This window comes from Pseudophryne corroboree, chromosome 3, assembly GCF_028390025.1.
Source record: "Pseudophryne corroboree isolate aPseCor3 chromosome 3, aPseCor3.hap2, whole genome shotgun sequence".
Taxonomy (NCBI): Eukaryota; Metazoa; Chordata; class Amphibia; order Anura; family Myobatrachidae; genus Pseudophryne; species Pseudophryne corroboree.
The window spans coordinates 63,730,774-63,753,653 of record NC_086446.1 but is presented as its reverse complement, the minus strand read 5'-3'; the positions used below and the strand labels follow the sequence as shown (position 1 = coordinate 63,753,653).

At 48.4% G+C, this 22,880-nt stretch overlaps 1 long non-coding RNA gene across 1 annotated transcript; it reads right to left on the bottom strand.

Moving 5' to 3' along the window:
* Positions 1-570: 570 nt before the first annotated feature.
* Positions 571-22,811, bottom strand: LOC135057484 (uncharacterized). The gene is made up of 4 exons (XR_010244152.1): positions 22,678-22,811; positions 917-995; positions 723-820; positions 571-629 (listed from the first exon to the last, which is right to left on the bottom strand). It is a non-coding gene; the product is annotated as an uncharacterized LOC135057484 (long non-coding RNA).
* Between the last annotated feature and the right edge of the window lie 69 nt (positions 22,812-22,880).

Genomic DNA, 22,880 nt, shown 5'->3' with positions numbered 1-22,880 from the left:
GGAGCCCGTCTATCCTCATGGTCCTTACGGAGTCCCCAGCATCCTCTAGGACGCAAGACAAAATTTAGTAGGGAGAATGTGTGATTCGTTTCTGTAATAATTGCTTATTATTCACCTGTGCTGATATCTGAAGGCTTTTCCTCTTCCTGTTTAGCATCCCTCACATACATCTCTTCTTCCTTTGTATCTCCTGCCCTCATATTAGTCACATACGTCTCTTCTCTCTCTAGATCTTCTGCCTTCATTTCGCTTACATACGTCTCTTCTTCTCCCTTTATATCTTCAGCCTTCATATCACTCACATACGTCTCTTCTTCTCCCTGTGTATCTTCTGCCTTCATATCAGTAACATGTGTCTCTTCTTTTCCCGCTATATCTTCTGCCTTCAGATCACTCACATGCGTCTCTTCTTCTCCCTCTGTATCTTCTGCCTCATTATCAGTCACATATGTCGCTTCTTCTCCCTCTGTATCATCTGCATTCATATCAGTCATATACGTCTGCTCTTCTCCCTTCATATTAGACGTATACAGCTCTTCTCCCTCTATATCTTCTGCCTCATTATCAATCACATACGTCGCTTCTTCTCCCTCTGTGTCTTCTGCCATAAAATCAGTCAGTTCTTCCTCCTAATAAACCATCATAACAAAATGATATAGCTGTTCTACAGATCATACAGTGAGTGACTTTGGTATATTAGTGATACCCTAAATCCCACCTACCTGATCCTCCTGTGGGATCCTGTGATTCTCCTCTGTACAATCCTGGGAATACAGAGGATGGTGACATCTCTCTGGGGTATCTCTGTTACTGGGACCATCTGTAGGAGACACACAGTGACTGAGTACAGTGTATATATGTGATTATCAGATGATGTGTGTATATAGGGGCCCCCAACATGACAGTCTCCTCTTACCCAGCGATGTGAGGGGCCGGTGATTCTCCATCATCACGTCCTTGTACAGACCCCTGTGTTCCTCTATATACTCCCCCTCCTGCATGGAGAGATAGACAGTGACATCCTGACACCTTATAGGAACCTGACACACACAATGATATAGTCATCACCCAGACACATCCCCTGGTGTTACTGTATAATGTCCCATTCCCAGCAGTCACCTCTCCAGTCATCACCCAGACACATCTCCTGGTGTTACTGTATAATGTCCCATTCCCAGCAGTCACCTCTCCAGTCAGCAGCTGAATGATCTTGTTGGTGAGTTACAGGGTCTTCTGGTCACGGTCTATCTCATATAGCAATGAGTGAGGTGGAGATACTGTGATGGGGATCTGGGTCCTGCTCAGTCCTTCTGACACATGCAGATGGTTGCCGAGTGGTCCATACTCACCGGATGTCTTCTTTACTACTGTGTATTCTTTTGTATTGAAGCAGACACTAAATATCACTGTTTACATTTACTGATCCCCTCCCCTCTCCAGTCATGACTATTATTTCTATAGATATGTGATGTCACTGTGACACTCACAGATCCCCTCACCTCCCCAGTCATGTCCCTGTATTATTACTATAGATATAAGTGATGTCACGGTGACGATCCCAAATCCCCTCACCTCCTCAGTCATGTCCCTGTATTATTACTATAGATATAAGTGATGTCACTGTGACACTCACAGATCCCCTCCCCAATCACCAGGGCGAGATTATCCGCTATCTCTTGTGACTTGCTGCCCGTGTCCTTCCTCAGTGAAAATACGGAAAGTGTGACGTGTAATAAAGACTCTGGATTCTCACAGCTGGAGTGTCTAGGACTAAATACAATACATATCACAGAGAACACAGAAAGGTGTAACACTGAGCAACCAGTAAGTCTCCACGCCATATTGCATAATGTTACACCAATGTTCCTCTCCTGGCCGGTTTCTTATGCCTATCGCACACATATTTGGTGCAATTCACTAAATTTGTTGAGGATTTTTTGATGTTTGTTTTAATATCATTCCACAAAATGAGAGATTTCCTGTGCCCAGATGTACATAAATGATGGGATTCCTGTGTGACAATTCAGTGTGTTGATTGATGACAGCAGACACACTCACTCCCAATCACACTGTACACCTTCTCCTGAGGAGGCAATTATGAGACCCATAGAGGCAGAATATAACCTGTGGCGCGCGCAGCGAGACCGCAATGGGCTTTCTAGTGCTCACCCCACTGCCAATATACTGACGCTCGCCCCTCTGCAGGGACCCCGGCCGCCGGTAACACATAGATTTTCCCCTTCCCTCTAATGGGCACACTTCCTCGTCTTCATGCTTACCTTTTCTGCACTGGGATAGAACCCACCAGACATACACAAGTACACGCAGCCCCACGTATGTGTCTGCTGGGTGTACTACACTTTCACCCACCCACACTGTGATGTGCCTACCGGTCACATGCCCCATTCCCATGTGGCCATCAGTGATACCCCCCTTGCCCAGTAGGTGACAGACCAGAGACACACACCTCCCCACAGGTCCCACGCAAATCGCTCGTGTAGGCATTGGTCACAAACTTCTCGCCCATGTAGCCACCCCTCACACACCCCTCAGCCACCCGTCACCCACCCTTCAGCCACCCATCACCCACCTGTCACCCACCCTTCAGCCACCCATCACCCACCCGTCACCCACTCTTCACACACCCCTCACCCAGCTGTCACCCACTCTTCACACACCCCTCAGCCACTGGTGACACAATCCTCTCCCATGCAGCCATATGTCGCACACACATCATTTGTGAAGCCACTGGTCGCTTCCCCAACGTAGCTACCATTCACACACCCCTCCTCCGGTGAGAGACAGACAGGTCACATGATCCAGCAGGTGGGGGTGGCAGTAACATTACCTGGGGCATGAGAGCGGCAAGGGGATCACATCCGGGAGATAGAAAGAGAGAGAGAGGACTGCAGACCAGTAGTGACGTCAGGGTGGGCGGAGCCCACAGGCCGCGGCGCCCGTCATGCGTTACTACCTGTCTGTCGCTAATTCTGTGGTGAGACCAAGCAAACATGGCGGCGCCCGCAGCAAGTCTGGAAGATGGCGCCTGCAATCTCCTGAGTCTGACTACAAATGTTTCTCTCCAGCTGATGTAATGACTGTGTGACGTGTGCTGTGCAATGACGCTGGGACTGCCCTGTGGGTGTCCAGTCGGGAGGGATCACAAAATCAACTGCGACGTTGCCTTCCTGTTTACAGTAAAAGCTCCCTCCTGGCGGAATTGTCATAGACAATTACAGAGAATTCAAATGATAATCAATAAAAATAGCAGAATTCTGCAGCCGAAAAATATTATTCCATAATCTAATCCTACAGTAGACTGTCCTGAAGGAACAACCACTGACTTGCTATCAACACATCTTGCGATTGTGCATTGTAATAAGGTTACCTCATTTACTACAGGGACACAGGTACAAGAATCAGACCTGGCTCCGCTTCCATTGCAAGACGAGCTTCCAAAGAAGATTGTTTTTTCTCATACGGTGACTGACGCAGTGCAGCCTGAGACTACATCTCCAAAGGAGGTGTCCAATTTGAGTGCTTCGCAGAAGTGTAAACGTCCTTTCTCTAAATCTTCAAAGAGACGTAAGGCTCCTTTGTCTACAGCTGATGGTTGGGATACTTTATTCCAAGTGGATACTCCCACTCCTTGTGGGAGGAATCCTCCGGCTAGTTCTAACATTGGGGTCTCTGTAACGAAGCCGTCCAGATCCAGTAGCTGCGGTTCTGACGAACCTCATGGCCCTCATAGGCCTGCAAAGACTTCTGAGTCTCGTTCTAAGAAGAAGGTTCCTTCTTCTTCAAAGTCAAGACCCAGGGCCTCGAAGGCCTTACTGCTTCTAGGTTTGATGGTATGGAGGTCGAGCGAAAGCTTTTGGCCCGGAAAGGTAATCCGAACTAGGTAATTCCTACCCTTATTCAGGCTAGAAAAGCGGTGACGTCAAAACATTACCATAGAATTTGGCGAAAGTATGTCTCTTGGTGTGAGTCCAACAAGTTCCCTACGGAAGAATTCCGTTTGGGTAGATTACTCCTTTTCCTACAGTAAGGAGTGGATGAAGGCCTAAAGTTAGGCTCTATCAAGGTCCAAATTTCGGCCTTGTCCATATTTTTCCAGAAACAATTGGCTACCCTTCCAGAGGTACTTTTATAAAAGGGGTTCTGCACATCCAACCTCCCTTTGTGCCTCTTACGGAGCCATGGGACCTTAATGTGGTGTTGCAGTTCTTGCAATCGGAGTGGTTTGAACCTTTTATGGAAGGCAGAATTAACATTTCTTACATGGAAGGTAGTCACCTTGTTGGCTTTAGCATCCGCAAGGCGGGTGTCTGAATTAGGGGCCTTGTCTCACAAGAGCCCTTACCTGATTTTTCATGAGGATCGGGCTGAGTTGAGAACGCGTCAGCAGTTGTATCATCTTTTCATATCAATCAACCAATTGTAGTACCCATAGCCACTGATGCTTCTAATACGGGGGAAGTCCTTGGACGTTGTAAGGGCTTTAAAGATATATGTCAAGAGGACTGCTCCTCTTTGAAATTCAGAAGCTTTGTTCGGGCTTTATGATCCCAATAAAATTGGGTGTCCTGCTTCTAAGCAGACTATTAGTCGCTGGATCTGTTGTACTGTCCAGCATGCTTATTCTTCGGCGGGACTGCCGAAACCAACTTTACTCTACTCATAAAGTGGGTTCTTCCTGGGCGGCTGCCCGGGGTGTCTCGGCACTTCAACTTTGCAGAGCAGCTACGTGGTCAGGATCAAACACATTTGCAAAGTTCTACAAGTTTGATACTTTGGCCTCTGATGACCTCCTGTTTGGTCAATCAGTTTTGCAGGGAGATTCAGCACTTTCCCTCCCCTAGTGGGAGCTATGGTATTGGCCCCATGGTCTATGATGATCTCCAACATCCTCTAGGACGTAAGAGAAAATAGGATTTTAATATACCTACTGGTAAATCCTTTTCTCGTAGTCCGTAGAGGATGTTGGGTGCCCGCTCAGTGCTTCTGTTCCCTGTGCAGTTATTATTTGCTAAGTAATGGCAGCTGTTGCTGCCACTCTTTGGTTCATGTATATTGACATGTTTTCGTTGAGTTACATGTGGTTGCATGTTAAAAGTTCAGTGTGAGTTGGTGTGAATCTCGCCACACAACATTGTAGTATCCTCTCTCGGGGTTGTCCGTCTCCTCGGACACAGTTCCTAAGCTGAGGTCTGGAGGAGGGTCATAGAGGGAGGAGCCAACCACCACTATTCAAATTTATAGTGCCCAAGGCTCCACAGGACCTGTCTATACCCCATGGTCTATGATGCTCCCCAACATCCTCTACGGACTACGAGAAAAGGATTTACCGGTAGGTATATTAAAATCCTATTTTCAAGTCGGGTTTACCAACTCTGTTGGAGGACAGCACAGTGCTTCAAGACGCTGTCCAAAAGCTGGTGGAGGCACAGGTCATTGTGCCGGTACCACCTGACATGCTGACGAAGGGTTACCAATTCGAACCTTTTCGTAGTATCGAAACCAGATGGTTCAGTCAGTCCCATTCTGAACCTAAAATCGTTGAACCCTTTTCTAAAGGAGTTCAAGATGGAGTCTCTTAGGGCGGTGATATCGGGTCTGGAAGAGGGGGAATTCCTGGTATCACACATTCCGATTTGGCTGCCGCATCAGGCTTATCTCCACTTTGCATTGCTGGACTGTCATTTTTAGTTCTAGGCCCTACCATTCGGCCTCTCCACAGCACCGAGGGTGTTTACAAAGGTGACGGTAGAAATGATGATGTTACTCCGCAAGCAGGGTGTGAACATAATTCCTTATCTGGACGATCTCCTGATAAAGGCATGGTCCAAGGAGAAGCTGCTGCAATCCATTGTTCTCACAACGCGACTGCTCCAGACTCACGGGTGGATTCTGAATTTTCCAAAGTCACATTTGGAACCAACCCAGAGATTGTCATTTCTGGGAATGATCCTGGATACGGAAGCGCAGCGGGTGTTTCTTCCACGGGACAAAGCGTTGGTGATTCAATCCATGCTCCGGGATGTCTTGAAGCCATCCCGGGTGTCGGTTCATCAATGCATTCCCCTATTGGGAAAGATGGTGACCTCCTACGAGGCTCTCCAGTATGGGAGATTCCATGCTTGGCCCTTCCAGCTGGATCTCCTGGACAAGTGGTCGGGATCTCACCTCCACATGCATCAGAGAATTCGTCTTTCGCCAAGGGCAAGGATTTCTCTCCTCTGGTGGCTCCAATTGCCTCACCTCCTAGAAGGCCGTAGGTTCGGGATTCAGGACTGGGTCCGGCTAACAACCGATGCGAGCCTCTGGGACTGGGGAGCAGTCACTCAAGGAGTAACCTTCCATGGACGGTGGTCAAGCCTGGAAGCCGGCCTGCCCATCAACATCCTGGAACTAAGAGCCATCCACAACGGTCTTCTTCAGGCGGCCCCTCTTCTGAGAAATCGGGCCATCCAAGTGCAGTCAGACAACGTAAGAACAGTGGCTTACATAAACGGAACGAAGAGCAGAGCGGCAATGTCAGTGGTGACAAGAATACTGCTCTGGACAGAAAAACACGCGTTGGCACTGTCAGCCATCTTCATTCCGGGAGTAGATAAATGGGAAGCAGACTTCCTCAGCAGACATGATCTCCATCCAGGAGAGTGGGGACTCCATCCAGAGGTTTTTAAGGAAATAACAGATCTTTGGGGATTGCCCCAAATTGATATGATGGCCTCTCATCTCAACAAGAAGCTTCGGCGTTATTGTTCCAGGTTGAGGGACCCACAGGCAGTGGCAGTGCGATACCCTGGTGTCTCCGTGGGTGTTCCAGTCAGTGTACGTGTTTCCACCACTCCCACTCATCCCAAGAATCCTAAAGCTCATAAGGAGAACAAGGGTTCAAGCGATCCTCATTGCGCCAGATTGGCCAAGAAGGGCTTGGTACGCGGACCTACTGAATCTACTGCAAGAAGAACCAAGGCCTCTTCCTCTTCGTGAGGACCTGCTGCAGCAGGGGCCATTCGCCTATCAATACTTATCGCGGCTACGTTTGACGACATGGAAGTTGAGCCCCTGATTCTTGCTCGGAAAGGTATTCCGAAGAAAGTTATTCCTACCCGCACTGATCACACATCGTTAGTTTGCGTGCCCACGCTGGCAGCAAGCCGCCACCCTCTAACAGATGCCGAAGCTCAAGGTGCAGTGCGTGTTACACCGGGGGTCCCGGTTAGTGGGTCCCCGGTGCAGTTTGGCGGCATGTCACGGGCCACGAGCTGCGGTGCCTGCCGTGGACAGAACTGGCTCTTCTCCGCAGTGCTCACTGTCAGACAAGGCTCTTTGTACAGTCATGTTTTTACTTTATATAACCGATAAAATACAGTCTCACTTTCTGCGCTCCAAATGTCCCTTTGTTTTAAACGATCCTCACAGCGATGTCATGGTATGCATGAAAGAAAGAGAGACAAAATACATTAGTGTAATCCTGTTTAGGCACTACAGTTCTTTCCACTGTGTAAATGGGAAACTAGGTGATGAGGATGGTCCCAGAAAAGAGATATGACGTCCACCTTCTTATAGGGTCACCCAAAAAGTGATGCCGTGAAGATACGGTAACGAATCCTTACGTGTATGCTTACTTGAAAAAGTGAAATAGAAAGCACGTAAAGGTTTCTTTTCCGTAGGTAATGTCTCTTTCGCCCGTATACTGAGTATGGATATCACTCATATGGTGGGTATGAAATTAAAAAAGTGAAGCCAATTAGGGCAAAGGAAACCCTTTTTATTAAAATTCACAAATGAAACACAAATAGACAACCGGCCATACCAATTTGGGGAACAGAGATGGAATTCAGCTGACATGAAATGATCCGGATATCACAACAATTTGTCATATGCTCCCCTCAATGGATGAACCGGTTAAGACATCAATATTACACTGTATCAACGCGTTTCGATGCTCGGCGGCGTCTTTATCAAGATTAAACAGTGTATGTGACTATAAATGATATACATAATATCAATAGGTTATAAAAACATAATTTCCAATTTTAAAAAGCATCCAACATTATGCAACATACCACTGATATGTGGACTCTCCTGTGTGGTCAGCTGGATAATGAAATCTCCAGTCTGACCTTCCTTAAATAGTATGAGCTCTAATCAATTGGTGATTGATTAATTAACCAATAGGTTTAATTCCCCTATGATAGACATTCAAACTGACCAATCATATAAAACTTCTGTGCTGAAATCATTTACATATTTGGCGCCAAAAGGTTGGTGTAAAAATGTTTATCTTATCTCCATGGTTACGGATTCGGACAATTTCCGGTACACGCAACCCTATGGTCCAATGTATAACTCCCCAGCGTGCCACCGCCCCCAGTCTACCAGGCTACATATATACTCACGGAGCGACCTCCGCTCACGTTACGATGACACCGCGGGCGTTTCCCGAAGCACACAGCCCACCACGTCTAAGCAAAGATGAGTATGACGGGCTTGTTACCACCCGTGGTTTCCTTGGTTACGCGGCCTCTTTCGGAACAACTTCCGCTCACGTCACCATAAGGTCACGTGTGCCGCTTCCTAACTTATGCCGCCCACCGCGTCCAATCACCATAGTTACGCTGGTAATCTGGGCTGTGTGTACCACACGTAATATGACCCGGCTCACGGTATGTCATGATTAAAATCCATGACTCCGTGGCACCTAAACCTATGGACCATTAGAGTGTATTTTAAAACCAGTTCCGGTGAAGTTGCCTATAAATCTTGTAGGGGGATTTAGACCCTTACTTTGCCCTTTTCCAAGATGGCTGAGACTCATAGGAAACTATAATATCAGGTGCAGTGAGATTACCCACTGCCCATACAGTATATAAAACTGACAGGATATGAACTATTTGGGTATCTAAATGAACAAAACACATGAATAACATTATAGCCTACCATTCTATTGGCTTGAAAAAAAGTTATAAAATTACATGTTGACTAGACATAAAGTCATTTGTTAACTGAAAATGGAGTCATCTATATTCCATTTGCCCCCCTGTATAAATGGCAAAGTTTAAAATGGGTGATCCCTAAAATCCATACAGATGAAATCCTGACAAAAATGGGCCTACCACGATTTACAGAAACGACCTGATTTCAAAATCGTGGTTTAGACCATGGGGTTTAAGGCTATTAAATTCATATATATTCCTCATTTCAGCTTTTGCTAACCTATGATCTCTATCCCTTGTTCTCCAATTATTTTGTATCCATTTGATTGATCAAAAGCTCTTTAGACCCTTAACCGATTTTTCATGTTTTTCTTTAAAGTGTAAAGAAAAGGGATGATTGACATTACCATTAATGATGTTGCGGACATGTTCTGCCCATCGAATTTTGACTTGTCGTTTAGTTTTACCTATATACAATAAATTGCATTTACATATTATGCCATAAATGACATAATCCGTGTGACAAGTGATAAACTCGTCTATCTTGATGGTCTTTTTCTCCCAGCCAAAATTGGTAACTTTAGACTCATTACTGGGACAAGCTTTACAAAGTTTACAATCTCCACACCGATAAAACCCCTTATTTCTGGGAAGAAACCTCTTTCCATCCATCGGTAATGCGCTAGATATTAGGCTGTTTTTGATATTTGGTGCCCTCCTATATGTAAATTTGGGTTTTTTGGGTAACACTTTGCTCAACATATCATCTTTCAATAGAATGTTCCAGTTCTTTCTAACTATTCCTTCTATCCTTTTATGTTGTTTGTTGAACTGTGTATGGAAAGAGACCTTGAAGTTTGTGATGTTATTCTTTTTGGATTCTTTAGGTTTTTGTAATGTGAGTATCAATACTACCAACTTCTTCTGATGCTTTGGATAATTTAGAGATATTATACCCTTTGTCTGCAAAATTGGTTACCATAACAGATGCTTGTTCTTTATATAAAGTTTTTACTTTGTATAACAGCCAGTATAATTAACTCAAATCACAGGGACCACGCGCCATTGCAAGAGATGGGGCTTCCCAGAGTGGGATTAGAGGCGGGAAGGCGCCATTTTCTGCTGCTGCAGATCAAGGCTGCATGTACGCTGCTCCTCCGGGGACCCACGCGGTTACAGACTTCTGACCTGGTACCAGAGGGTCATAGCAGGGGGAAGCTCTCTAGCGACAGCGCCGCTGCACTTATATCAGATATACGCTTACATTCCAACATTGGGCTGCTGTGTTTGTGTGCTGGTCTCCGTTCCTCAGTGTCACTCCAGGGGCTCTTTAGGGTCTGTGTGGGGGTGTTTTCCAGGGAGCTGCGCTGTATTACAGTTGTGTCAATATGTCTGTGGACACGGTTATGTGTACTGCTTGTAACTCTACCCCTTCATCAGCGGGTACCTCATGTGTGAATAATGCTCCTTATCTCCACAGGGGCACAGTTCACAAACACCTGACTGGTTAGACAATTTTAAATGCATGATTCAGAATGTCAATACAGAATTAGCTGCAGCTAAAAAGGAGAGACAGGTGTTGAAGCAGTTTATTGTTTGTATGGCTAAAGCAGCAGATACCAGAAAGGCTTCTCAGCCCCCTCTGTTGGTTTCACATAATCGCTCACTGCCACAGGTGCTCCAGTCTGATTCTGGTCAGCCTGATGTGGATGATGATGACATGGATTAAGACATTTCTCTGTCCCCAGGGGTGGAGGCCCTCATTTTTGCTGTTAGAGAGGTTCTTCACATTCCGGATCAGGAGTCAGAACCAGATGAGGAGTTGTACTTTAATGTTCGAGCAAAGACCTCAGAAACTTTTAGAAACTTTTACCATGTCTAAAGAGTTAAACTCCCTAGCCAGGGAAGCATGGTTAAACCTGGACAAGAAATGTTAAGTTCCTCAGAGGTTTTTAACTACCTTTCCCCTCCCTGCTGAGGACAGGAAGGTCCGGGAAATTCCCTCCCCCCATTGGTCGATACATCTGTGTCCAGACTGTCTAAGAATTTTGTACTGCCTGTGCCAGGGACTATATCCCTAAAAGAACCAGCTGACCATAAAATTGAGACCACTCTCAAGGCAATTTATATGGCAGCGGGTGTAGCACAGCGCCTCACAATAGTTTGTGGGTGGATTTCCAGGGCAATGGTAAAGTGGTCTGATTCTGTTATTGATCATTTAGACCAGGCATTCCCAACCACGGTCCTCAAGGCACACTAACAGTGCAGGTTTTAGTGATATCCAGGATTCAGCGCAGGTGACTTAATTAGTAGCTCAGTTATTTTGATTTAACCATCTGTGCTGCAGCCTGGTTATCACTAAAACCTGCACGGTTGGTGTGCCTTGAGGACCGTGGTTGGGAATGCCTGGTTAAGACTCTCTGCCCCCGGGATGAGGCACCAGTTTCAGGCTTCTGCCTATTATTTGTTAGACTGGGCACTAGACATAGGGGCCACAAGGGACCCCCTGGCACCAGTTTCAGTCTTCGGCCTGTTGTTTGTTAGACTGGGCTTTAGACGCAGGGGTAACAGGTGACCCCTTGACACCAGTTTCAGGCTCTGGCCTGTTGTTTGTTAGACTGGGCACTAGATATAGGGTCCGCAGGTGACCCACTGGCACCAGTTTCGTACTCAGGCATGTTGTTAGTTAGACTGGGCACTATACGTAGAGGTCGAAAGGGACCCCCTGGCACTAGTTTCAGGCTCCGGCCTTTTGTTTGTTAGATTGGGCACTAGAGATCAGGGTCGCATGTGACCCCCTGGCACCAATTTCCTGCTCAGGCCTGTTGTTTGTTAGACTGGGTACTAGATGTAGGGGCATAAGGTGACCCCCTGGCACCAGTTCCAAACCCCGGCGTGCTGTTTCTTAGACTGGGCACTGGACGTAGGGGTCGCAAGGGACCTCCTGGCACCAGTTTCAGGCTCCGGCTTGTTGTTTGTTGGACTGAGCTCTAGACGCAGGGGTCGCAGGTGATCCCCTGGCACCAGTTTTGGGCCCGACCTGTTGTTTCTTAGACTGGGCACTAGACACAAGGGCCACAAAGGACCCCCTGGCACCAGTTTCAAGCTCCGGCCTGTTGTTTGTTAGACTGGGCTTTAGACACAGGGGTAACAGGTGACCCCTTTGAACCAGTTTCAGGCTCCGGCCTGTTGTTTGTTAAACTGGGCACTAGTTGTAGGGGCCTCAAAGGATCAAATGGCATCAGTTCCAAACCCCGGCCTGCTGTTTCTTAGACTGGGCAGTGTATGTAGGGGTCGCAAGCAGTGATGAGCGGGTTCGGTTCCACGGAATCCGAACCCGCCCGAACTTCACCTTTTTTTTTTTACACGGGTCCGAGCGACTCGGATCCTCCCGCCTTGCTCGGTTAACCCGAGCGCGCCCGAACGTCATCATCCCGCTGTCGGATTCTCGCGAGACTCGGATTCTATATAAGGAGCCGCGCGTCGCCGCCATTTTCACACTTGCATTGAGATTGATAGGGAGAGGACGTGGCTGGCGTCCTCTCCGAGTCCGTTGTATTAGACTCGCAAGGGACCTCCTGGCACCAGTTTCAGGCTTCAGCCTGTTGTTTGTTAGACTGGGCTCTAGAAGCAGTGGTCGCAGGTGACCCCCTGGCACCAGTTTTGGGCCCGATCTGTTGTTTCTTATACTGGGCACTAGACACAGGGGTCACAGGTGAACCCCTTGCACCAGTTTCAGGCTCCGGCCTATTATTTGTTAGACTGGGCACTAGACGTAGGGGCCACAAGGGACCCCCTGGCACCAGTTTCGGTCTCCAGACTTTTGTTTTTTAGACTGGGCACTAGACATAGGGGTCGCAGGTGACCCCCTGGCACCAGTTTCGTACTCAGGCATGTTGATAGTTAGACTGGGCACTATACGTAGAGGTCGAAAGGGACCCTCTGGCACCAGTTTCAGGCTCCGGCCTTTTGTTTGTTAGATTGGGCACTAGAGATCAGGTTCGCATGTGACCCCCTGGCACCAGTTTCCTGCTCAGGCCTGTTGTTTGTTAGACTGGCACTAGATGTAGGGGCCTAAGGTGACCCCCTGGCACCAGTTCCAAACCCCGGCCTGCTGTTTCTTAGACTGGGCACTGGACGTAAGGGTCGCAAGGGACCGCCTGGCACCAGTTTTAGGCTTTGGCCTGTTGTTTATTAGACTGGGCACTAGACGCAGAGGTCACAGGTGACCCCCTGGCACCAGTTTTGGGCCCAACCTGTTGTTTCTTAGACTGGGCTCTCGACACAGGGGTCACAGGTGAAACATTTGCACCAGTTTCACGCTCCGGCCTATTATTAGTTAGACTGGGCACTAGACGTAGGGGGCACAAGGGAACCCCTGGCACCAGTTTCAGGCTCCGGCCTATTCTTTGTTAGACTGGGCACTAGATGTAGGGGTTTCGGTCTCCAACCTTTTGTTTTATAGACTGGGCACTAGACCTCGGGGTCGCAGGTGACCCCCTGGCACCAGTTTCGTACTCAGGCATGTGATTAGTTAGACTGGGCACTAGATGTAGGGGCCACAAGGGACCCCCTGGCACCAGTTTCGGTCTCCAACCTTTTGTTTTATAGACTGGGCACTAGACATCAGGGTCGCAGGTGACCCACTTGAAACAATTTCCTGCTAAGGCCTATTGTTTGTTAGACTGGGCACTAGATGTAGGGTCCGCAGGTGACCCCCTGGCACCAGTTCCGAGCTCCGGCCTGGTGTTTTTTAGACTGGGCACTGGACGTAGGTGTCGCACTGGACCTCCTGGCACCAGTTTCAGGCTCTGGACTGTTGTTTGTTAGACTGGGCACTAGATGTAGGGGCCACAAGGGACCCCCTGGCACCAGTTTCGGTCTCCAACCTTTTGTTTTATAGACTGGGCACTAGACATCAGGGTCGCAGGTGACCCACTTGAAACAATTTCCTGCTAAGGCCTATTGTTTGATAGACTGGGCACTAGATGTAGGGTCCGCAGGTGACCCCCTGGCACCAGTTCCGAGCTCCGGCCTGGTGTTTTTTAGACTGGGCACTGGACGTAGGTGTCGCACTGGACCTCCTGGCACCAGTTTCAGGCTCCGGATTGTTGTTTGTTAGACTAGGCACTAGACACAGGGGTCACATGTGACCCCCTTGCACCAGTTTCAGGCTCCGGCCTATTATTTGTTAGAGTGGGCACTAGACGTAGGGGCCAAAAGGGACTCCCTGGCACCAGTTTCGGTCTCCAGCCTATTGTTTTTTAGACTGGGCACTAGACATAGGGGTCGCAGGTGACCCCCTGGCACCAATTTCCTGCTCAGGCCTGTTGTTTGTTAGACTGGGCACTATGTGTAGGGGCCTACGGTGACCCCCTGCCAATAGATACAAACACCGGCCCGGTGTTTCTTATACTGGGCACTTGATGTAGGGGTCGCAAGGGACCTCCTGGCACCAGTTTCAGGCTCTGGCCTGTTGTTTGTTAGACTGGGCACTAGATACAGGGTCCGCAGGTGACCCACTGGCACCAGTTTCGTACTCAGGCATGTTGTTAGTTAGACTGGGCACTATACGTAGAGGTCGAAAGGGACCCCCTGGCACTAGTTTCAGGCTCCGGCCTTTTGTTTGTTAGATTGGGCACTAGAGATCAGGGTCGCATGTGACCCCCTGGCACCAATTTCCTGCTCAGGCCTGTTGTTTGTTAGACTGGGTACTAGATGTAGGGGCCACAAGGGACCCCCTGGCACCAGTTTCGGGCTCTGGCCTGTTGTTTCTTAGACTGGGCACTAGACACAGGGGTCGCAGGTGACCCCCTGGCACCAGTTTCAGGCTTCTGCCTATTATTTGCTAGACTGGGCACTAGACGTAGGGGCCACAAGGGACCCCCTTGCACCAGTTTCAGGCTCCAGCCTATTATTTGTTAGACTGGGCACTAGACTTAGGGGCCACAAGGGACCCCCTGGCACCAGTTTCAGGCTCCAGCCTATTATTTGTTAGACTGGGCACTAGACTTAGGGGCCACAAGGGACCCCCTGGCACCAGTTTCGGGCTCTGGCCTGTTGTTTCTTAGACTGGGCACTAGACACAGGGGTCGCAGGTGACCCCCTGGCACCAGTTTCAGGCTTCTGCCTATTATTTGCTAGACTGGGCACTAGACGAAGGGGCCACAAGGGACCCCCTGGCACCAGTTTCAGTCTTCGCCCTGTTGTTTGTTAGACTGGGCTTAAGACGCAGGGGTAACAGGTGACCCCTTGGCACCAGTTTCAGGCTCCGGCCTGTTGTTTCTTAGACTGGGCACTAGATATAGGGGCCGCAGGTGACCCCCTGGCACCAGTTTCGTACTCAGGCATGTTGTTAGTTAGACTGAGCACTATACGTAGAGGTCGAAAGGGACCCCCTGGCACCAGTTTCAGGCTCCGGCCTTTTGTTTGTTAGATTGGGCACTAGAGATCAGGGTCGCATGTGACCCCCTGGCACCAACTTCCTGCTCAGGCCTGTTGTTTGTTAGACTGGGCACTAGATGTAGGGGCCTAAGGTGACCCCCTGGCACCAGTTCCAAACCCCGGCCTGCTGTTCCTTAGACTGGGCACTGGATGTAGGGGTCGCAAGGGACCTCCTGGCACCAGTTTCAGGCTCCGGCCTGTTGTTTGTTAGACTGCGCTCTAGACGCAGGGGTCGCAGGTGACCCCCTGTCACCAGTTTTGGGCCCGACCTGTTGTTTCTTAGACTGGGCTCTAGACGCAGGGGTCACAGGTGACCCCCTGGCACCAGTTTCAGGCTCCGGCCTATTATTTGTTAGACTGGGCACTAGACGTAGGTGCCACAAAGGACCCCCTGGCACCAGTTTCAGGTTCCGGCCTATTATTTGTTAGACTGGGCACTAGACGTAGGTGCCACAAAGGACCCCCTGGCACCAGTTTCAGGCTCCGGCCTTTTGTTTGTTAGATTGGGCACTAGAGATCAGGTTTGCATGTGACCCCCTGGCACCAATTTCCTGCTCAGGCCTGTTGTTTGTTAGACTGGGCACTAGATGTGGAGGCCTAAGGTGACCCCCTGGCACCAGTTCCAAACCCCGGCCTGCTGTTTCTTAGACTGGGCACTGGACGTAGGGGTCGCAAGGGACCTCCTGGCACCAGTTTCAGGCTCCAGCCTGTTGTTTGTTAGACTGGGCTCTAGAAGCAGGGGTCGCAGGTGCCCCCCTGGCACCAGTTTTGGGCCCGACCTGTTGTTTCTTATACTGGGCACTAGACACAGGGGTCACAGGTGACCCCCTTGCACCAGTTTTAGGCTCCGGCCTATTATTTGTTAGACTGGGCACTAGACGTAGGGGCCACAAAGGACCCCTGGCACCAGTTTCAGGCTCCGTCCTGTTGTTTGTTAGACTAGGCACTAGACACAGGGGTCACAGGTGACCCCCTGGCACCAGTTTCAGGCTCCGGCCTATTATTTGTTAGACTGGGCACTATACGTAGGGGCCACAAGGGACCCCCTGGCACCAGTTTTGGTCTCCAGACTTTTGTTTTTTAGACTGGGTACTAGACATAGGGGTCGCAGGTGACCCCCTGGCACCAGTTTTGTACTCAGGCATGTTGTTAGTTAGACTGGGCACTATACGTAGAGGTCGAAAGGGACCCCCTGGCACCAGTTTCAGGCTCCGGCCTTTTGTTTGTTAGATTGGGCACTAGAGATCAGGGTCGCATGTGACCCCCTGGCACCAATTTCCTGCTCAGGCCTGTTGTTTGTTAGACTGGGTACTAGATGTAGGGGCCTACGGTGACCCCCTGGCACCAGTTCCATACCCCGGCCTGCTGTTTTAGACTGGGCAATGGACGTAGGGGTCGCAAGGGACCTCCTGGCACCAGTTTCAGGCTTCTGCCTATTATTTGCTAGACTGGGCACTAGACGTAGGGGCCACAAGGGACCCCCTGGCACCAGTTTCAGGCTCCGGCCTGTTGTTTGTTAGACTGGGTTCTAGACGCAGGTTTCACAGGTGACCCCCTGGCACCAGTTTCAGGCTCCGGCCTATTATTTGTTAGACTGGGCACTAGACGTAGGTGCCACAAAGGACCCCCTGGCACCAGTTTCAGGCTCTGGCCTGTTGTTTGTTAGACTGGGCTCTAGATGCAGGGGTCGCAGGTGACCCCCTTGCACCAGTTTCAGGCTCCGGCCTATTATTTGTTAGACTGGTCACTAGTTGTAGGGGCCACAAGGGACCACCTGGCACCAGTTTCGGTCTCCAGCCTTTTGTTTTTTAGACTGGGCACTAGACATAGGGGTCGCAGTTGACCCCCTGGCACCAGTTTCAGGCTTCTGCCTATTATTTGTTAGACTGGGCACTAGTTGTAGGGGCCACAAACGACCAAATGGCATCAGTTCCAAACCCCGTCCTGCTGTTTCTTAGACTGGGCAGTGGACGTAGGGGTCGCAAGGGACCTCCTGGCACCAGTTTCAGGCTCCAGCCTGTTGTTTGTTAGACTGGGCTCTAGAAGCAGGGGTCGCAGGTGCCCCCCTGGCACCAGTTTTGGGCCCGACCTGTTGTTTCTTATACTGGGCACTAGACACAGGGGTCACAGGTGACCCCCTGGCACCAGTTTTAGGCTCCGGCCTATTATTTGTTAGACTGGGCACTAGACGTAGGGGCCACAAAGGACCCCTGGCACCAGTTTCAGGCTCCGTCCTGTTGTTTGTTAGACTAGGCACTAGACACAGGGGTCACAGGTGACCCCCTGGCACCAGTTTCAGGCTCCGGCCTATTATTTGTTAGACTGGGCACTAGACGTAGGGGCCAGAAGGGACCCCCTGGCACCAGTTTCGGTCTCCAGACTTTTGTTTTTTAGACTGGGCACTAGACATAGGGGTCACAGGTGACCCCCTGGCACCAGTTTCAAGATTCTGCCTATTATTTGTTAGACTGGGCACTAGTTGTAGGGGCCACAAAGGACCAAATGGCATCAGTTCCAAACCCCGTCCTGTTGTTTGTTAGACCGGGCTCTAGACGCAGGGGTCGCAGGTGACCCCCTGGCACCAGTTTTGGGCCCGACCTGTTGTTTCTTAGACTGGGCACTAGACACAGGGGTCACAGGTGACCCCCTTGCACCAGTTTCAGGCTCCGGCCTATTATTTGTTAGACTGGGCACTAGATGTAGGGGCCACAAGGGACCCCCTGGCACCAGTTTCGGGCTCTGGCCTGTTGTTTCTTAGACTGGGCACTAGGCACAGGGGTCGCAGGTTACCCCCTGGCACCAGTTTCAGGCTTCTGCCTATTATTTGTTAGACTGGGCACTAGACGTAGGGGCCACAAGGGACCCCCTGGCACCAGTTTCAGTCTTCGGCCTGTTGTTTGTTAGACTGGCCTTTAGACGCAGGGGTAACAGGTGACCCCTTAGCACCAGTTTCAGGCTCCGGCCTACTATTTGTTAGACTGGGCACTAGACTTAGGGGCCACAAGGGACCCCCTGGCACCAGTTTCGGTCTCCAGACTTTTGTTTTTTAGACTGGGCACTAGACATAGGGGTCGCAGGTGACCCCCTGGCACCAGTTTCAGGCTTCTGCCTATTATTTGTTAGACTGGGCACTAGTTGTAGGGGCCACAAAGGACCAAATGGCATCAGTTCCAAACCCCGTCCTGGTGTTTCTTAGACTGGGCACTTGACGTAGGGGTCGCAAGGGACCTCCTGGCACCAGTTTCAGGCTCCGGCCTGTTGTTTGTTAGACTGGGCTCTAGATGCAGGGGTCGCAGGTGACCCCCTTGCACCAATTTCAGGCTCCGGCCTATTATTTGTTAGACTGGGCACTAGATGTAGGGGCCACAAGGGACCCCCTGGCACCAGTTTCAGGCTCTGGCCTGTTGTTTCTTAGACTGGGCACTGGACACAGGGGTCGCAGGTGACCGGTGGTCATAATAATGCGACTCGACCACGTATATCTAGTGTATACGACGACTACAAATCAAAGAAGACCTACAGGGTGTAACCACTATGTCCAACGGAGAACTGTGGATGATCGTGGACAGTGTCATCTCGCAGATTGTGGTACAGTAGCCAATGGTCACTCGTGTCCGTTTGCAGACCCACGGCACAATGCTCCGGTACATTGCCTGGCCTCGTAAACACCACCACTGCGCACAAGAGGACTGGAAACGTGTAGCCTGGTCTGACGAGTTGAGGTTTCAAACATTTAACGCAGATGGATGAGAAAACCCCACAAGGCAATGATGGCTTCATCCCAACAAAGGAAACTCGAGGGAGACAATGGCTGTTACGTTGTGGAGTCTTTTATTATTTATTACCAGTTCGTTATAAAGCATACACATATTCCACAGAACATTACAAAGGACACTTGTCCATTCACATCAGTCCCTGCTCCTGTGGAGATTACAATCTATATAGCTAACCTCATACATCTTCATCTGTATATGTACAAACACATATATGTAACAGTTCGATTTTCATTGGGAGATATCTAACCTACCAGTATATTTTGGAATATGGGATGAAACCAGAGTACCTGGACAAAAACCATGCAGGCACAAGGATGAATATACAAAATCCACAGTTAGGCCCATGGAGGGAATCTAACCTAAGACCTCAGTCATGTGAGGGAGCAGTGCTAAATATTTTAACAACTGTGCTGTCCATTAGGACCCACATAGATCTGCAGACATCACTGCCCGAAGGACACTACTGTATGTAACCATCATTGTGGATCAGTTACACCCATACATGGCATGCAGTCACTCAGATGGGAGTGGGCACAACAATGTGCCACCGCACAGATCCCTAGCCAACATATTATGGCTGGTGGAGCGTTCCTGAGTCAGCCGCTCTCATTCCCCAGATATATACCCAATATAACACACGTGGGATACAGTACAATATGCCATCAATGGCATGGAATGATCACTGGTGAATATTAGGGAATTGTGGAGCATCCCTCAGGAGGCATGGTGTACAGAACACAGTACTACAGAGAGCTTGTGGTGTCCATGCTCCGTTGTGCTGCTGCTGTAATCTGAGTGGAAGGACCTACACGTTACTAGATGGTGTCTGTATGTATGGTGGCACAGTGGTCAGTGTTGCAGACTCGCTGTGCTGGGATGCCAGATATGATTCACAAGGCGCTAATTGTGTGCATCTGCATGTTCTCTTCATGCTTGTGTAACACCTTATATGAGTTTATCAATGTTTGGTTTACAGTCAGAAAAATCTATACATTACATATGTAAACATGTGAAAGGAGGTATATACAAAGTTGGGGGATACAGATGAAAATATGTGATCCGTTTAACATTATTATAGTATTTTCCTATGAAATAAAGGTCACTATGTGACTGGTGCCTGACTTAATAACTTTAAGGCCCCCCTTATGAGCTGCAACTATGAAAAAGCTGTTGGAGATTGAGAGCGGGGCAGCAAACATCCTGGGTAGAAAAACAAACAAACCCAGCCCCTCCCCTCATCAAGGAGGTCAGTCAGAGAAAAGCCAGAGTGGGTGGGGCTTACCTTAGGCGGGAAGCCCTGACAGAAACAGCTGTGAGGAGAATAGTGAGGCACTGACAGGGGCTGCTGTGTGGTAAACGCAGCGCCATCTCTCACTAGTGAAATGACAGATTTGGAGGGTGAGACATTATCTGAGGAGGCTGTAGTGACATCTGGTTGACAGGGAAGCAGTGAGGTGCATCCAGCTGAGGAGAAGGTCCCGATCCACACCCTTTATCTGCCTGACTGTAGCAGCTGTTCAGTCCTAAAATCATTACCAGAGCCAGTATACAGTGACTGAGTTTGTGAGGCCGAGTCTGGAGGAGAGACTGTGAGTGTGGCTGCCCGCAGAGAGATATTCCTGAGGTGACAAGAGGATCTTAAAGGTCACCCTCACAACACAGCACACTGGCTAGGGTTTTATCAGCAGTCTCTTCTACCAACAAGACTGTTAGCCATCCCTCTGTCTATGTAGACTGTTCATTCACATATAGAGCTTTTCCCAGTGAATGGATCCTAAGTTAAATTGAACCCCCCTCATTAACTGAGATACTAAAAGGCTTCCTCTAGCACAAAGAGCCATACACAGCTTATATGCATGCTGCATAGTGTATTCTGTGAAGAAGTATAGCATATAAGGGATGATATAATGTACTGCTGATTCTACAATTCGTCCTGACTGAGGCAAACTCTTCAGCTGTGTAAAACTAGTAATTATACAAGACTGCTACCTGCCAGGGAAAGTCTCCCTTTTCTGCAGCCCTAAACCATTTGGTTAATACTATTGGATATTATTTCTATATGAAAACCCTGGCATAGCCTTAGTGCCCCTGACAGTTCTTGATCAGAGAGCACTGGGACAGGAGGAAACTCATATACATATTCTTACAGCCATCAGCTTTATATCACTTGAATCTGCCCGTTAAGTGTTAGAGACTGAGAACTACAGGAGTTATACATGTTATTGTCACTAAAAGTACTGGATGGCCTATTCCTTCTCCACAAGGCAATAAAATACCTCACCAGCTGTTTAAGTTATCTAACCAGCAACCAGCATTAAGAAATGTATTGTACTAATTTCAGATGATAACTTTCTATGAGCCGAGATAAACTTCTAGCATCTATAAAATACAGCTAATTAGCAGGATTCTAGACATATAACCATCGTTTGCCTTGAATTTAACTGATAACCATCATCCATTGAATTAACTCCTTCAGGACATCCTCAGCCCGGGCTTGAGTTAACATTTAAAGTGCACTCTTACAAAAATAAAAGGGGTAATTTGAGATCTCAAATATGTTGAAATATAATTACTCTGTTGTTAAATTATATTCTCAGAAAACTAATATTGGGTGTATGTGAGTGTGAGAGTGGAGAGTTGGGGGAGGTGATATAGGTATAGAGAATCTACAAAATGGAAGCCATGTAGCTAGATAGCCCTGCAAGTGACCGTAAGAGAAATACCTTCAAGAAAGGAACAAGGTGGTTACTAGATGGTTCAGTGTCAGAAAGGGGACAAAGATCGGGAAGGTTTGTCTGCAACAGAATAATTACTACATTGTGTATAAAAGTCAGTTCTTTGACAAATGCTGTTATTGTCCATTTACTGTTTTTTTTTTTTTGTTTAACCTCTGATTTCATTTAAAAGGAGTCAAGAACTAACAAGGGTTCCTGAGATAATAAAACTTAATTTTTTCTTCAATATGTGATTAATTCTTTTACTATAGTAATTGATGTTACATGAGTCTTGCTAGACCGATTGTTATTGCATATTATCTGACCTCAGTGGATTTTTTCCCAAGCCTACTCCTGGGGAACAAAACCTTTGAGGCTTGGGTGGAGGCACTAGCATAATAGCACAATACAGTTATTCAAAATCTAGCGTGGATTACCCCCGTTACACTTGTATGGTTTTCCACTGCTTTCCTCCCACAAAGATCAAAAGCAGACTGGTAGATTAAGCGGGTTCTGACAAGAATGAAACCTGGGGTGCGATACGGAATTAGACTAAAAGCTTTATTGGAGCACGAAAGGATGTGAGTTATTACTCAGGACAGCAATTGTGCACAACCAAGATGGCTGTCTCACCTTATACAAATATGTAAAATGCTTTAAATCCTTCTGGGAGAAAGGGGCTAAACACAAATGTTATTGGTTTTCAAATATGCAAAACATTTATGCAATCATTTCCAGTCTGCCAATTAGAGGAAATTCAAATGGGTATTTCTGACGTCTTACACAGGTTCTTACCTGTGCTGAGCTCTCTGATGTCTAGCTAGGCGTGTATTCGTGGTATAACATTTCTCACACTCAGAACAAGAAAATGGCCTCTCATCTGTGTGAGTTCTCTGATGTGTAACCAGACCTGATTTCCATGTAAAACATTTCCCACACTCAGAGCACGGAAATGGTTTCTCACCTGTGTGAGTTCTGATGTCTATTAAGAAGTGATT